The 16,504-nt window shown below is 40.9% G+C and overlaps 1 protein-coding gene and 1 long non-coding RNA gene across 5 annotated transcripts in view; one reads left to right on the plus strand and one right to left on the minus strand.

Annotated features, from left to right (window-relative positions):
- Positions 1 to 16,504, minus strand: part of FBXL7 (F-box and leucine rich repeat protein 7) — a 424,178-nt gene that overhangs the window by 227,034 nt on the left and 180,640 nt on the right. The gene's annotated exons all lie outside the window — the stretch shown is intronic.
- On the plus strand, positions 3,096 to 4,167 carry LOC141581492 (uncharacterized). Its single transcript, XR_012514170.1, has 2 exons — positions 3,096 to 3,349; positions 3,554 to 4,167. It is a non-coding gene; the product is annotated as an uncharacterized LOC141581492 (long non-coding RNA).

Below are 16,504 nucleotides of genomic sequence, written 5' to 3' on the forward strand. Positions count from 1 at the left end.
TTTGAAAATACTGGTAAGGGGTATCATGAAAAAAATTTAATGGCCTGATTCTCAAGCAAAGTTATAACCTGACCTATGAAAGTCCTATAGCCAATAACTCTCCCCCTTTCCTCTCTTCTTCCATCTTCTTTCGTAAGAATGCAGCATCATTTTACTAAAGGTGGACACATCATGTTACTGGCAGAAAAACTACCCCTTAAAAGATCTGCAGAACTTGAGTTACTATCATTAATTTAACAAGCATCACTGGGACAGTGTGATTTGTGGCCCAGAGTGAGAAGAGACAGCCAGGGGCAAAGAGAGAGAGGCTGCTGGTGGAAGGACCAGATGAGGAGACTGAAAGGAGGACAGACTATAGAGTATAAAGGTGGGGGTTATAAATAGGATTGAACTAGCGCAGGTGGGAGAGAGAACTAAAGAACAGAGTCACGGTCAGAAAGAGTAAATGCGTGCAGACCAGGGTCTTACGGCAAGTAACGATGGAAGACGAGATTGAGGGTGGAAGACTGGATAAAATAACGAGAAAAGCGTCTGCATTCACTCGCAGTTTCAAGTCGGTGTTCTGTAAAGTGAAGGCTTCAATTTTAATACGCCCATCAATATACTGAGGATTTCCACATTTATATCATTAGTTAGGCCCTTTTCTCTGAGATATATTTTCACACATTCAGTTTCCTAGTCTTACCTGGCATCTCTGAGTTTGTCGGAGAGACATCTCAAAGACAACCTGCCCACCACAGCATCCATGCTTCTCCACCCCAGATTTGTCTCTTCCCACTGTCACTTTCCACTTTGGTTCAAAGCAGTACTGTCTACCCATTATTTAAATCAGACACTTAGGGAAAATCCTCTATTCCCACTTTTAACCCTCTTCCATGTTTTGTTGTTGGTGTTGTTTTTCCAACAACAAATCCTTTCATTTTATAAGTCTTCCCATAACCAGCCTTCTTCATTGCTACTACCTTGGTTAAGTTTTCCATTATTCCTTTGACAAACTATTAAAACAAACTGAACCACTTCTGTTCTTGCTTTCTCTACACATTGTATCCCATCTCCCCTGTAATAGGTCATTCTTACGTTGTTTAAATGTAGTATCAGAGACTGCCTAAGATAAAGATAAGGTTGAGTTGGCTCATGGTTCTGCAGTCTCTACAGGGAGCATAGCAGGACATCATTTAGCTTCCGGGAGGCCTCAGGGAGCTTCTATAATCATGGTAGAAAGCAAAGGAGGAGCAGGCACATCACATGACAAAAGCAGGAGCAAGAGAGAGAGTGGGGTGGAGTGTCACACACTTTTAAATAACCATACCTTGTGAAAACTCGCTATTGTGAAGACAGCACCAAACCACGAAGGATCTGTCCCCCATGATGCAAACACCTTCCCCCAGGCTCCACCTCCAGCATTAGGGACTACAATTCAACATAAGATTTAGGCAGACACAAATATACAAACTGTATCATCCCCCTTGATTAAAACCCTTCAGAACCTGCCTCCTTATTTACACTCAGGTAGAAGAGCCCTCAGTGACTGTATTCCTTATTGCCTCAGGGCCTTTGTCTACCTCCTTCTCTACCTGGAATATTCTTCACAGAGCTTAATTGTTATATCCTTAGAATTCACTCTTTCTAGAATAATACCCTGTTATTCTTATTTCAATGTTCCATTTTTCCTTCAAAAATAAACATCTATTATTTTTTTATTGTTAAAAAACAAGATTATCAATTGCACCTATTAGATTATGAGTTCGGTTTGGGTAGGAACTACACCCACCTTACTATTGACTCTTCATCACCCAGTATATTGCCTGGAATGTAGAGGCACTCAAAGATCCATTCAATCCATCAATTGAGCAATTAATCAATATTCAACATGCCAAAATTTGGGGGCTGATTTACATTGTATATTATTTTCCTCCTTTGAACGTCTAGGACAATTGTTTATATCATTACTTTGACAATCAAACTATACCTTTCTAGTGATAAATTTTCATTACAATCCCAAACTGTTACTACTCTTCAATATTTTGCCAATCTGTCATCCAAACCAGATTCAAGTTCTTTAATGGCAAGAACCAAGTCCTGAAGTACATTCACTCACTCAACAAATGGGAGGTAGACCGTGTTCTAGGGACTGCAGACCCAGAGTTGTACAAGACAGGTAGGATTCTCGCCCTCATGAAAGTATGGATTACCCTCACATTCATTAATTTAATCTACTTAGCATGCTGATGTGCCAAGTGCTGTTGTAAACAAAAGAGATATAACAGTAAACAAAGAGAAACCCCTGCCCTTGAAAACTCTCATTCCTAGGTGAACTTACATGTGCACATCACAGTACTGAGGCTGTCAATACATACCTATGACATCAAAACATAAAATTCGGAAGAAGTTTTTTGTTTATCAAAATTCACTGCATGGGCCTGGCGTGGTGGCTCAAGCCTGTAATCCCAGCACTTTGGGAGGCCGAGGCGGGTGGATCACGAGGTCAAGAAATCGAGACCATCCTGGTCAACATGGTGAAACCCCGTCTCTACTAAAAATAGAAAATATTAGCTAGGCGTGGTGGTGTGTGCCTGTAATCCCAGCTACTCAGGAGGCTGAGGCAGGAGAATTGCCTGAACCCAGGAGGCGGAGGTTGCGGTGAGCCAAGATCGCGCCATTGCACTCCAGCCTGGGTAACGAGAGCGAAACTCCGTCTCAAACAAACAAACAAAAAAATTCACTGCATGGCTCCTTTAAATTAAAGAGAATTGTGAGAATGCAAAATCAGAAGACAGGGCATCTCTGAAGCTCTGAGTACCATGGTTCTCTCAAGCCATTTAAACCAGGTAAAAATTGCCTACATATACATATTTTTTACCTAGTCCATTTTACCAATCTGAATGAATTGTGTATGCATAGAAATTGCTTTATCCTTAAGATAATTACTGGGATTTAAGAATGTGAGAAAAAAAGAATACGTGGGATTGAGAAATTAGGTAAGACAGAAGAGGCTGACTAAACCCAAGTGCTGCCCTGCAAGGGCTCAAGTAACTTATACCACATTTCATGCATGTGATTTCACTCACAAAGTATTTTAAGTAGTTTAGTATGCTGCACTGTCAAATGACAAAGAGCATTCTGGATTTTAAAAGTAAATAAAAGCATGCAGCCTAGTTTGTAGTAGTATTTAACTCCAACACAAGAATGAAACAGAAGAAACGCAGTATGTCTTGACTTGGACCCTACCAATAGAAGATAGGAAATTTTTACAGGAATTTAATTGAATTCTCGGATTTGACATCAACACATGGAGCTCTGCATCACAGCACTTTTCTGTAATCATCTTTCAGAATCCCTATGTTGAATGGTAAGTTTCTACCTGAATAATTTTAGAGGAGAACACTTTTATCTCAACAAGTTTTGCTATACGGAAAGGTCAAAATAAATAGGCTACAGTTTTAGTAACTAACACCCCCCACGAAAAAGAAGTTATCCCGTTGAATTAGAGAGCCTGCATCTTGAACTTCCAAGGCAGAGAGGTCTTTATGCTAATTTCTCATTTTATTAACAGATGAGGGCACTGAAATCCTGGGAGAGTCAAGGATTTCCCAACATGCTAATGAGCAGCACAAGCGAGATTTAAATTTGGTGACTCCAAGAGTCGCCTCTGCACTCAAAAGCTGCTGTCTTTCTCAACTTCCTCCCTCGTCCTCCTTCTCAGCACTCTTCCTTCACATCTTGCCACTCACCCTGAATCACTGGGAGGAGCAGAAGGAGCAGAAACCCAGGCCACTGGGGGACAGAGAACAGGGAAGAGTCCGTCTCAGTGCAATTACCAGCTCTCTGCTAAGGGCACAGCTGAGAAATGAGGACCTGCCACCGCTGAGTGTGACCCTGCTTAGATGCTCTGCATGACGTACCTTGACCATATCTTTACATTCTGGGAAAATACAATTGTATTTGTTATTTTGTGTCTTCAGTTCATTAATGCCATGTGCTTTTTCAGCTAAAGTAAGGTCATTATTATTTAGGAGACTGAATTGGACATTATAATTTTATTTTAAAAAATAAAATGTTAACACTCCAGTTTGAATCAGAGAAGTCACACCCTTCAAAATTAGCACTTACTTATTATCATCTAGCTTCTGGTCTTCACTCTACCAAAACTTTTCTGACTTCATGAAATTCATAGGACACATAATCTGTTTAAAATCATTAATAACTTCTATCAAAAGTTAAAATTTATTTTGGAATGACTGCATCTAAAATTGATCATTTAACATGTGCTGCCATGAAAGATAAATTTACTTATTGCTCCATGAACTATGACGTTTCATCTAGATCAATCAGTGCTTTGCTAAATTAATTTCGCTGCTTTTCAGTTCCAAGTTGTTTTATGCATGTAGAAAAAGTGAAGCAACAACTGTCAATGTATTTGCTTCATGAGCAGAAGAATTTCACACAAGGTTAAATGATCTTAATTTTATGTCAGTTTTACCAGACACATAAAATGAAAAATAAAGTTAATTCCAGAATAATTTGGTTTTCTTCATGTACATCATAGAATCAAAGTAAATTCTTTGGAAATCCATTCTGTTGGAGGTGAAACATGTAACATTATTCTGAATGCCCATTGTAACCTCAGTTTAAAAATTTAACACTGTAAATAAAATGTAAAAATATTCAGGCTGAAAGAGTTCTTTATTTCAATACTGAAAATAGAATTATGAAAACCTCTATTTAGCATAATTTACTCCAAATTTAGCATTTATGTAAGTAACTGTAAAAAGTATTTTCTCAATTAAAAATATTTTGATCTACAGAGAAGAGTCAACTGGAAATACCAACAATTTCCAATATATTAGCCATAAAATGCAATCTTGAAGACTGCAGGCAATTTTATTTTATTTTTAAAAAGATGATGATGATGACAAGGAACCTACTGAAAAAATATATTGTTCAATAAAATACTGGTGACTTAGTATAGAAAAAAGCATGTGCAGAAAGCAGCAGAATGAAACCACTTAGAGATCCAGAGAGCGGCAGATACTGAGGGGCTCCTGGTGGCTAGCTCTCCCAGAGACTCAGTACTGGCTCCATGATGTGTCTGTGAGAACCTTCACTGTCTTTCAATGCCGCCATTTTTACTTGAGTTCATTTGAGTGGGTTGGGTCTTTGCAAATCACAAAGCTTCACTTTACTTTTCAAGCAATACTTCCTGTATGAGCCATGACAGCTTTCAGTTCTCTGAGTCAGCACTTTCACAGAACCGTGATTCTTCTTTTTTTTTGGAGACACAGTCTTGCTCTGTAGCCAGGCTGGGGTACAGTGGCACAATCTCAGCTCACTGCAACCTCGCCTCCCAGATTCTAGCGATTCTCCTGTCTCGGCCTCTCGAGTATCTGGGAACACAGGAACTCACCAGCACTCTCGGCTAATCTTTGTATGTTTAGTAGAGACGGGCTTTCACCATGTCTGCCACTCTGATCTGGAACTCCTGACCTCAGGCGACCTGCCGGCCTTTGCCTCCCAACGTGCTGGGATTACAGGTGTGAGCCACCACCCCCAGCTGGAGCCATGATTCTTGATTGACTTAGCCATCTTCCCCTTAATCTGGGAGTCTTTAAGGCAAAAAACATGTTACTTTACAGTCATCTTTAGCACAGTGGCCAATACTTTGTAAATATATGGAAAACAAATTAATGAAGATTTATGAAGTTCAAGAGTGTTTTTCTTTACAATTATAGATAAAAAACCTCATTTCACAAAGGGTGTCTTACTATCCTGAATTTCATGTTATATTCTTCTTATGCATTTTTATGCAATTTGTTTTTCCATTACATCCCATTATAAAATTCTGTCATGTTCCCATGTTGGAAATTTTTTTTTTTATATGTCTGTCTCTTCAATTCAACTGAGAGGTTCTCTTAAGGTATTTAATCCCCAGTATATGCATCCAGTAAATGTTCAACAAATATTTAGGTATTAATTAATTAATTAGTACACAAATGAAAGAACTGAAGGATGGCCATGATGACACTCTGCAGCCAAAAAGAAACCACCTCAACAAAAGGGAGAAACCCCAATGACTTAATGCTGGTAACAGCTGGCAAATTCTGAGACTGACCTGCATATGCGACTCTTTGCCTAAATCTAATGTTTTCTAATGAAGGTCTGAATATTTATGTGAAAACCCATAAATAGGCTTTGGACTATTTGGAGTGTTATTTTCGCTTAGATTTTCTTGCTTCTTTTTGATAACTTTTGACCCAGAGACACAGAGAGCAGTTGTTCTTTCAAGAGCTACGTGACTTCTAGGAATCTGGAAATCATGAGTTCAGTCTCAGTGGTGAGTAGAAAAACCAAAAATACCAATAGAAATCATTTTTCTCGAATTCTGTCTCCAACCTGACTCAAAAAATTCACAAACATCCTCTGCATTGAATGACACTGTTCCTCAATTCTGAGCAACACACAATATACATATAAGAATTGATTAAGGCATTTGGCTAATTCACATTTTTCGATTAAAAAATACTTTTTCTGAAATAATAATTTGAGGCAAAATATTTATGTACCCAACCTAGGAATATAAAAAATCTGTACCTCACTTTATATACAACCTCACCAGGGAAGACAAATATACTTGAGAGTATACTGCAAACTAAATGGAGATCAGTAACAATGATGCTGTAGAACAAAAGAAAGTCCCATTGGAACATAATTGTAACTAAAAATACTCAAAGGAAACTAAGAACTGATTTCATGTCCTTTGCAGGGACATGGATGAAGCTGGAAACCATCATTCTCAGCAAACTGACACAAGAACAGAAAACCAAACACCACATGTTCTCACTCACAAGTGGGTGTTGAACAATGAGAGCACATGGACATGGTGGGGGAACATCACACACTGGGGCCTGTTGAGAGGTGGGGGTTGGGGGAGGAATAGCAGGAGGCGGGGAGATTGGGGAGGGCTAACATTAAGAGAAATACCTAATGTAGATGATGGAGGGATGGATGCAGCAAACCACCATGGCGCGTCTACACCTATGTAACAAACCTGCATATGTACCCCAGGACTTAAAGTACAATAAAAAAAATGTGTAAACATTATCCGGAAAGTATCAACTAAGTTTGCATACTCAAAATTTGTCATTTGAAACAATAAACTATGTAATAAAAATTATTAATTCCACTTGATCTGCAACTCAGTGATTCTGTGAGACACTTCTAAATACTTAGATTGGCATGACTATTTGCCGAGGAAAGGGCTACAGAGAAAACTCCAGTTTGTACTCAAAAACTGTAGGCCCAATTCTTTACTCCAGCATGACCGGCTCGTACAAGCAACCACTGGCAGACTCCACTTATTATCATAGTTAAGGACATGCAATTTGAATTATCTTGGTCTCCAAAAATCAGAAAATTGGTTCCATGCAGAAGCCTACAATTACTTGGAAACAGCCAGGGATTAACAATGTATGTATTATTGAGTGTGTCTGCAGCAAGGAACGCTTTTGGCTTCAGTCTCTCTGTATTTTATCTGTATTCTATCATGAAAAAGGATTTTAAAACATACCATTCTGATCAAATGCATGGCCTCTAAAGTCTTTAGAGACTAGGGTGAACTCGTGTTTACATTTTAGTTCCACTTCAAGGAGAGCCTTTGTCTCTATTAATGAGAGGAAATCAGTCATAATGGAGGGGAACAACTCAATAATTAAAATGGTGGAAAAATCAAACATCAACAACACATTTAATTTTATAAAGACAGCTCTTAGAATGAGCTTTAGTTTTCCTTAAAAGCATGGGCTATCAGTTAAGCAAGCATGAGCTGAGCACCCCACTTCCCCACTCCTGCCAAAATAGATGAACAGATGGTCACAGTGCATTGTGAAGACAGTATAATATATGTAGTTACATGAGATAATTACATAAGTTCTATGTAGTTATAACTTATCTTTTACCCAATACAATCAGCGAAACATCAACTAGGGGTGTGCTCTGGCAGGGTTGCTCAGAGTGGGGATTTCCTACAGAAGGGTCGTACACATTCTAAGGCACACTCTGCTGCCTGCTGAGTCAGGATCTGGTGGTCAGATTAATGAAACCTGTCATTGTAGTGTGTTTCCTAAGAGACCTTTAGAGAGCCTGGCTGGATCAGTTTCTGTCTCTGCTTTGAGAACCCCTAACCTGTTCTAGGCACATACACTTCTTTCTGTATTGTGGGTTTGTGTCTTTCAAAAAGAACCTCAGAAAGTGATCCCCTACTTGAAATAGGGCTGCTGTTGTGATTATTTAAGTAAGTGTTAGGTCGTGTTGGCATAGGGTGGGCCTTAATCCAATACAATGAGTTCTCTCATAGAAAGAAGAGTGTCGCACACAGTCGCTACCCACAGTCTCAGAGGGACCTTTTAATGCACAATGGGATGACAGAGGAAGAGGCCGGAGCAATGCAGCTGCAACCTGGAAATGCCAAGGGTTGACAGCCACCACTAGATCTAGGAAGAGTCAGAGGAGGTTGCTACCCATAGTCTCAGAGGGACCTTGGCCCTGTGGTCATTTTAATGCTAGACTTCTAACCTTCAGAACTGTGAGATCGTACATTTATTTTGTTTTAAGCCACCCAATTTGTGGTACTTTGTTTTGGTCGCCCCCAGAAAATAAACATACTTTCCAATTACAATACAACAGGAAACAAGATTCATGGAGTGAATGGGAGAACCAGACCTTGAACCTGGGCTGTGTACCTTCCTCTAGAGCAGCAGTCTCCAAACTTTTTGGTACCAGGACCGTTTTTGTGGAAGACGGTTTTTCTGGAGAATCAGGGGGCTGGAGGGGTTGGTTTCAGAATGACTCAAGTGCCTTACGTTTATTGTGTGCTTTATTTCTATTATTACATTGTAACATATGAAGAAATAATTATAACTCACCAAAACACAGAATCAATGAGAGTCCTGAGCTTGTTTGCCTACAACTAGGCACCCCATCTGGGGGTGATGGGGGACAGTGACATATTACAAGGCATTAGATTCTCATAAGGAGTGTGCAACCTAAAGCCCTCACATGTGCAGCTCACAGTAGGATTTGCATTTCTATGAGAATCTAATGCCACCGCTGATCTGACAGGAGTAGAGCTCAGATGGTAATGAGAGTGATGGGGGAGGCTGTAAATCGAGATGAATCTCTGCTTACTCGCCCACCACTCACCTCCTGCTGCATAGCTCAGTTCCTAACAAGCCACAGACAAGTACAGGTCCATGGCCATGGAGTTAGGGACCACTGCACTAGAGGACTCTCCCCAAACCTCACACAGACCTGGATGCTGATTCTATTCTCACCTGAAGTACCAGTTACCTTCTTATTGTGTGATGATCAAAGTGTGCTCTGAAGACACTTACCTCACAAAGTGTTGAGAGTGCTTGAGAAAGAAAGAAAGAGAAAGAAAAGAAAAGAAAGACAAGTTCCTGAGTTCCATCTATGACCTAGAGTCTCAGGGTCTACTGCAGGCCGGGAATGAGCATCTGCATAGACAAGAGAAGTCTAGGCTATGCTGGCACTTACAATTACTTAGCAAACCCTGTCTAAAAGAGTAGGGTTTCATGATTAATTTGATTTGGAGTTAATTAAGCATCATTTAAGCAGTTCTTCGATTTTCATCTTTGTTATGGAAAATTGTTCTACACTTATAGTCCAAATTCTTATTTAAGCAACTGGACTCAATAATGCTAATCGTAAGTCACCATAGAATACACTTGAGCTCTACAGCTCTTACAAAAAGAGACAGAAAGAGAGAGAGAACTCTTTTTTAATTGGAGACAACCTAAGACTGTCAACTAGTAATCTATCATCACTGTTTCAAATAAAACTTAGGAATAAAATACAGTGTTCTATATTATAAAAATAGATATATCCCACCACCCCTATTTAGTTCATTTCACTATTGAATGGTAAAAATAAAAGGTCTCTAGCAGCTCCTGGGTGTCATTATTCTAGCTTTGAGATTTTTCTTCTTTTTAGGTATCAGGGCTCCTTACTTAAAGTAAGGAAATTTTTGTCAACATGGCCGTCCAGTGCCCATGTACATATGCTTAATTGGTATGCAACCTAGTAAACTCACGGTTAAGGCCATGTGACTTAGGTTAGGCGGTGGCTACTGGGTTGAAATGTGTACCGATTTGCCTATGTTCTAGAAGTTATTATGCTTTCATAAATATCCTTTAGAGCCATCAGTTATTTTTTAAAAGATTACAGAGTATCTGTTTGGTTTTTTCCTTGGTGATTTTTCTAATAGGACTCCTCTATCCCTCTTCCCTTGGCTTATGCTCATACTCCCTGTGCCCCAACCTCTGGAAGACGCATTAAAAATCAGAACAAAAGTTGTGCTTCCCATTGCCCATTGCTACTTGCTGCATTATTATAAGGATTGTGAATCATCACCAAATTCCCCTCTACAATATGAGTGAGTAGGTGGGTCTCACTAGGAATATTTCTATCCTACTCTAATCACACAAGTTGGAAGCATTTGCTAATTTTGGAAAATAACATTTCTTTAGCTTTTAGCTCTAGGATACTGGTTGGTTTTGGCAAAATTCAAAGCAGCACTGGCTTTAAAGTTGAAAGTCAGTTTCTTTGCTCATGTTTAAGCAGACTCAGGGGAAAAGCAAAAGACAAAATCTCACAATCTTGCTTTTCAGATAACTTTTTTAAATATCCAAAAGAGAGAAGCCAATGAGTTTCTGTGATAGCTCAATTAAGCCTTGTGTGTGTAGACGGTCTGTCAACTCTTCAGAAAAATGTCTTTGTCACCTCCATCATTCTGTTCTCACTCCTTCCACTCACAATTTATCTCCTTGAATCTAGAATGTAGAAATAGCCTCTCTTCCCATTCAATGTATCACCCCTACACACTATGGTCATATTCATCTCATAGCACTTATTCAATCTTCACATTCTTTGGCTCAAAACTCTACATATGCTCTCCAATTGCATTCAAAATTAAACATAATTTTTTGGTCAGATACTTAAGATCCTTCAAAATGTGTAACTCTCTCAATCTTCCTATATGAGTCTCTGTTTTCTATGGAAGAATAATCATATTATATCCTCGATTATAAATTTTGTGCTTTTATTAGAGTTTCTAGACCTTGTAATTTTATAATCCCTTATTCCTAGAATGCTTTCTTGAAAAATCTTTACCTAACCAAAGAGGATCTATTTCTTAAGGCCCAACAAATACACCAAACTCCCCTGGAGATCACTCTGATCTCCAAAAGGATCCAATCTCACATGTACACAAACTTTGCTAACATGGTACCTGCAAACCCTGGAACTTCACACAGTCTATTTGGTGTTAGGTTACCTGCGTAGTCTGCTTTTAGGTAAAAGCACTCACTTACTCCACAACAACATTTATTGATCAACTACTTTGTGCTAAACAATAGGGATATAAAACTACTTAAGCAAACTTTTACATGATGAAAATGAATTTGTGAGAATAAAGACGCCAAGACACTAAGGGAAAGGGTGAGGAGGGGCATTTACACCACTCAGGGTGTGAGGTGGGGTGTCTTCTGAACTGGCATTTTCCCATAAATAACTGTAAAAGAATTATGCGGCATCAGAAGAGGAAGCTGTCCACAGGTTCTAAGTGTCTGCCTTGGAATTAATCTAGATCTTATCCTGATGAAAACCAGTACTGAAACTATTTTAAAAGTCTGCCCTAGTTACAAAGTAGCATTAACAAAATAGATTGAGCATTTATTTAATACGAGGCTCCATTTAAAACTCCAAAAGTGATAAAAATTTACCATAAGCAATATTGCAAGGAAGCTGGAGAAGGGTGGGTGGGATGATTATAATGGGATAATTCATTTTACACAAAGACACACACAGGATAAAATCTTAATTAACAAGAATTTAGGTCAAGGTTCAGCTTACAGCACAAGAAGACATTAAAAATTTTAAAAAACACATTACATTCCAATTTTATTTATTTGAAATCCTAGGATATGTCTGGAAACCCCTCCAATTGAAAATAATCCCTTCTCTTTCTCTGAAGCCAAGGTGTAATATGAGGGTGAGAAGACAGACATTTAGAAAGACAACTTCAAAGCATGACAACATTGTTTTATATTTAAGAAATATCGAATTGTGTTTACTTAATTTCTGGGCAGCTAAATGTACTATTGCTTTCTGAAATGAGAGGAAAATGTGAAATTGGCGTTAAACGCGCCGTGCCATATGTATTCCAGCAAAGCAGCGTTTCACTCCCAGAGAGGTAAAGATTTCGGTCAAATGTATTCAGAAGGACAAGGATAAGCGAGAAAGACACAAAGGACAAGAAGTGACAAAAAGAAGCAAAGGGAATCTCATGTTTGACCTGCAGGCTCAGTGGGCATGCCTCTTCTGCAAAGATACAAATTTTTTGAAAATTCTTCACTGCAACTACATCAGGCTTAAGCAAAGGAAGAAAGCACACCTGGCATTTCACAGAACAGAGAAAGCAGCTGCGGCCGGGAACCATAGAACTTCACTCTCCAACCCGGGTGCTTTTTCAGTCCAACCACTTTCTCGGTACAGGAGTTAAGAGCTTCACCTCTGGATTTAGACAGGCCAGGGTTGAATCCCAGCGCTAACTTGAGCGTGTTGTGTGTGATCATCTTTCTTGGTATGCTATGTCCCAACTATAAAATGGAGATCATAAAGACCACTTCAGAGAGTTTGTTTGGAGATACAGAAATCATCTGTATAATGTACCCTGTACGGTGACTGACACACAGGGAGAAATCCATAGATCACAGCTGTTGTGATGAATCACTAAGAAACTACACCAGTGATGGACAGACATGTAGCATTTTAGTTCCTTTATCCATATCCAGCCAATGGACCTCTTCAGACGGACTTAGAAGGAGAACTTATATTCAAAAGGCCGAGGCGGCTGGATCACGATATCAAGAGATCGAGACCATCCTGGTCAACATGGTGAAACCCCGTCTCCACTAAAAATACAAAAATTAGCCGGGCATCGTGGCGCATGCTTGTAGTCCCAGCTACTCAGGAGGCTGAGGCAGGAGAATTGCTTGAACCCAGGAGGTGGAGGTTGCGGTGAGCAGAGATCGCGCCATTGCACTCCAGCCTGGGTAACAAGAGCAAAACTCCGTCTCAAAAAACAAAACAAAATAAAACAAAAAACAAAAGGACCGTCGATGGGAACTGAGTCAGGCTCTGGCCAGAGACCTTCCCAGTGCAAGGCTATTAGTGCAGACTTGTCACGGAACAAGCAGTGAGGACTGCCAAGGGCAGGGGACTGGGATATTTGGAGCTTTAAACACTTTCCTCTCCGGAGGCCCTGGATGCCCGCTGGCTTCTATTTCCTTCCATCCTGGGTGTCCAGGGGTCTGACACAGGGAGCTGTTTTAGGGGAGGATTCCTATTTGTGCTTTAGAACTGTGCAAGCGGAGGAGAGAGCCTTGGAGGAGAGGCAGACTGAAGTCATTTGCAAAGTTCACGGTCATCTTTTCTTTTCCTTTCTTTTGACTCTAAAAGTAAAAAGTTATTAATTATATCACAAGCCTAAAATAAAATTCTCCTAATCCTGATCTTTATGGGGTTGGGTTAGACACGCAGGCAGCAATGTCTGTTTTTGTTTATTTTCCAGCAGGTCTGTTGCCTACGCTTAAACGCTCTTGTTAAATCTCTCTGTTTTATAGCTAATCACATTTTTATAGCAGGCATGAAGCTCTCTACAAGGTCCTTGCTGAGCTGTTCCTGTAAATCAAAACCTTACTCGGCTATTCTTCTAGCTGGCAGTGGAACAGGGTTAGTTTTACCATTTATGGTCGCAAAGTCCATCCAGAATTTTTTTTTTGTTCCCTTTAGCTTTTTGTTTTTTTTCCAGTCAATCTCCTCCCCAGCTCCTGCCTTAAAAATGTATATTCCAGGCTTAGCTAAAGCATGTATGAATAGATTATTTCATTTCCTACCACGGTACATTAATAAAGGTGTCAAAATGACAGAGGATGCTTGGCTTACATTCCTGTGTCCTACAGCCATTCCTTGAGGGCAGCCTGTAGCTATTTGGGAAAAGATGCTCTGTTTTGTGCTCCTGGAAGCTGACTACCAAGGTCTAGTTAAAGTATTAAAACACTTTCTAGTAAAAACGTATTTAAAAGGTACACAGGACACTTACATGCATCTTGTCTTCCTAGGCCACTCATATCTTAGCATTGTCACTACCTTCAAGTCTGCGTCAGGCTAGGGACAAAGGAAGACCAGGCATTCGACCCTTTTTGCTCAGCTGAGGGGCTCTGGGCTGCAGCATCCCATCTGTATTAACACTGGTGTTAACTGTCCCACCTGCTTTGCTAGTTACAACAAGACTAAGAAAAAATAAAGGCAAGCAAGTTTATGAAAAGTCAAAAGAACATCTACACTTATGCACAGGTGAAATGGGAGGGGATTCCTTTATCTCTTTGCAGGGCATGCAACAAGGGTGTTGCTGGCATCTTTGGTGTACCACTACTCAAACCCCTAGAGGGAGCATGCGGACGGGCATGTCAAGGGGAATATGGGCTCCAACCCCACAGCAGCATCTAGGGTTGAATGTGTGCAGCTCCCAAAGTCCCAGTGGGCATGTGTGCTCTTTCAGCTTAGCCATCTCCAAGCAGCTTGTGTTAACCAGCTCAGTTAGACCTCCACCTTATCGTAAACACAGAGGGCTTTCTGTATCTTGGGTTCTTGCTCTAGTGTACCAGAAAAATGAGATCACACATGGGCTTGGAGAATTAGTGAAAGGTTTTATCGAATGGTGGAAGTAGCTCTCAGCAGATGGATGGGGAGCCAGAAGGGGGTTGGAGTGGGAAGGTGATCTTTCCCTAGAGTGGGGCTACTCAGCGGCCAGGCTCTCCTCTGACCACTCTCTGCCAAATTTCCCTCAGCGTCTGTGTCACTGCACCCCTAACGGCCTGCTGGCACCTGTCAGCGTGTTTCTTCTGATGGTGTGTTCCTCTTGACGTCCAGCTCCCTATGTGTGTTCCTGCTAGGGTCTTGGGGTTTTTACTGGCACAGGATGGGGGGCATGGTGGTCAGAGTGGACTGAGAAAACGTCACATTTGGGCATGAAAACAGGAGTGTCTATTCTCACTTAGGTCCATGAGCACAGGCCCGAGGGTGGAGCCCTCACCAGGGACCCTGCCCTTCTCTACCCAGCATGTCCCTGCCCACCTCCTTTAACACAGGGAAGCCACTTTTTAAAAGCAAGTTAAAAGGATGCAACGCAGTAAGGGAATATGGATCCTGTCCAGTATTTCCAAAAGAAAAGAGGCTTCCCATGCACCAGTGGGAGCCTGTGCCTGTGGAATAAGAGAAGGGGGCAATGCTTAGAAGGCTTTGGGTTGTCTGTAAGTCCCGCATCTGGTGGCATCCACCATCACCCATTCAAGTGGCCCAGGCTCTGCAAATTCCAGGCGGATGGCTGACAGGAGATAAGGGGATGCTTTTTGGCCCAAGTCACTTGCCAGAGTAAGACCCCATGAGAAGGTAGTTCCAGCTCTGACATTTGGAGTTCTACTTCTCCCAGTGTTGACCACATAGTTCCTCTGACCAAGCTGGGTGCTAAGCAAGGCACAGGCAGTGCAGAAATGAGCAACACCCCATCACTGGCCCAGTCCTGATGGAACTCATTGTTTTCTTTAAGCAGTATTACTCCAGCTGGTATAGAGGCTTAGGGCCCAATTCAAACAGGACTAAGCAGAAAGGGAGTGAGTCTTGGCAGGATGGGTGGTGAGTGACAGAAATAAAGGAGGGGCCAGCACTCCCTCTCTTCCTTATTTCTCACCTCTTCTTATGTCGGTTTTCAGCCTCACTTGCTTGGATGGCTGAGTGGAGGCTTCATGCAGGCACTGCTCACTTAGCAACTCCGGCAAGAAGAATGTTTTTAGCCCCATGTGTGAATAGTGACTCCTGGGAGAGCTGTGACTCCGAGGTCATTGGCACGATCCTTGGAACACCTTTCTTTGCAGCCTAATGGGCATTTGGGATCAGGCCTGGATCAAGTCCCCACTTCTGTGGCCAGGGGTAAAAACTCTGTCATCAGAAGAAAGGGGATAGGAAAGTTTACTGGCTTCCCCAGTTAATTCAGGAGAACAGGCTTAACAGAGCCATGACATTAAAGTAAGAGAAAAACTGAGAGCCAGGCAAAGATCTTAAATGAACAGCTTGCAAAAGACAACAGAGGGAGATACAGAATGGGCCAAGGTCCATTGCAGATATTAGCGTTCAAGTCGGGAGAATGGGCAGTCAATGTGATTAGAAAGGTTCACTTTTTGTAGCCTAGCCATGTTTTGTTAATAACAAGAGCTAATACTTAGTATTATTAGGTGCCAATCACTATTGCAAGTATTTAAATGCACTACCTCAGTTAACTGCCATCTCTAAGAAGTAGGTACTCTTGTTATTCCCATTTTACAGAGGAGGAAACTGAGGCAGAGGAATTCAACAGCTTGTAGGATCTTTTAAT

This window comes from Saimiri boliviensis, chromosome 1 (assembly GCF_048565385.1).
Source record: "Saimiri boliviensis isolate mSaiBol1 chromosome 1, mSaiBol1.pri, whole genome shotgun sequence".
NCBI classification, from domain to species: domain Eukaryota; kingdom Metazoa; phylum Chordata; class Mammalia; order Primates; family Cebidae; genus Saimiri; species Saimiri boliviensis.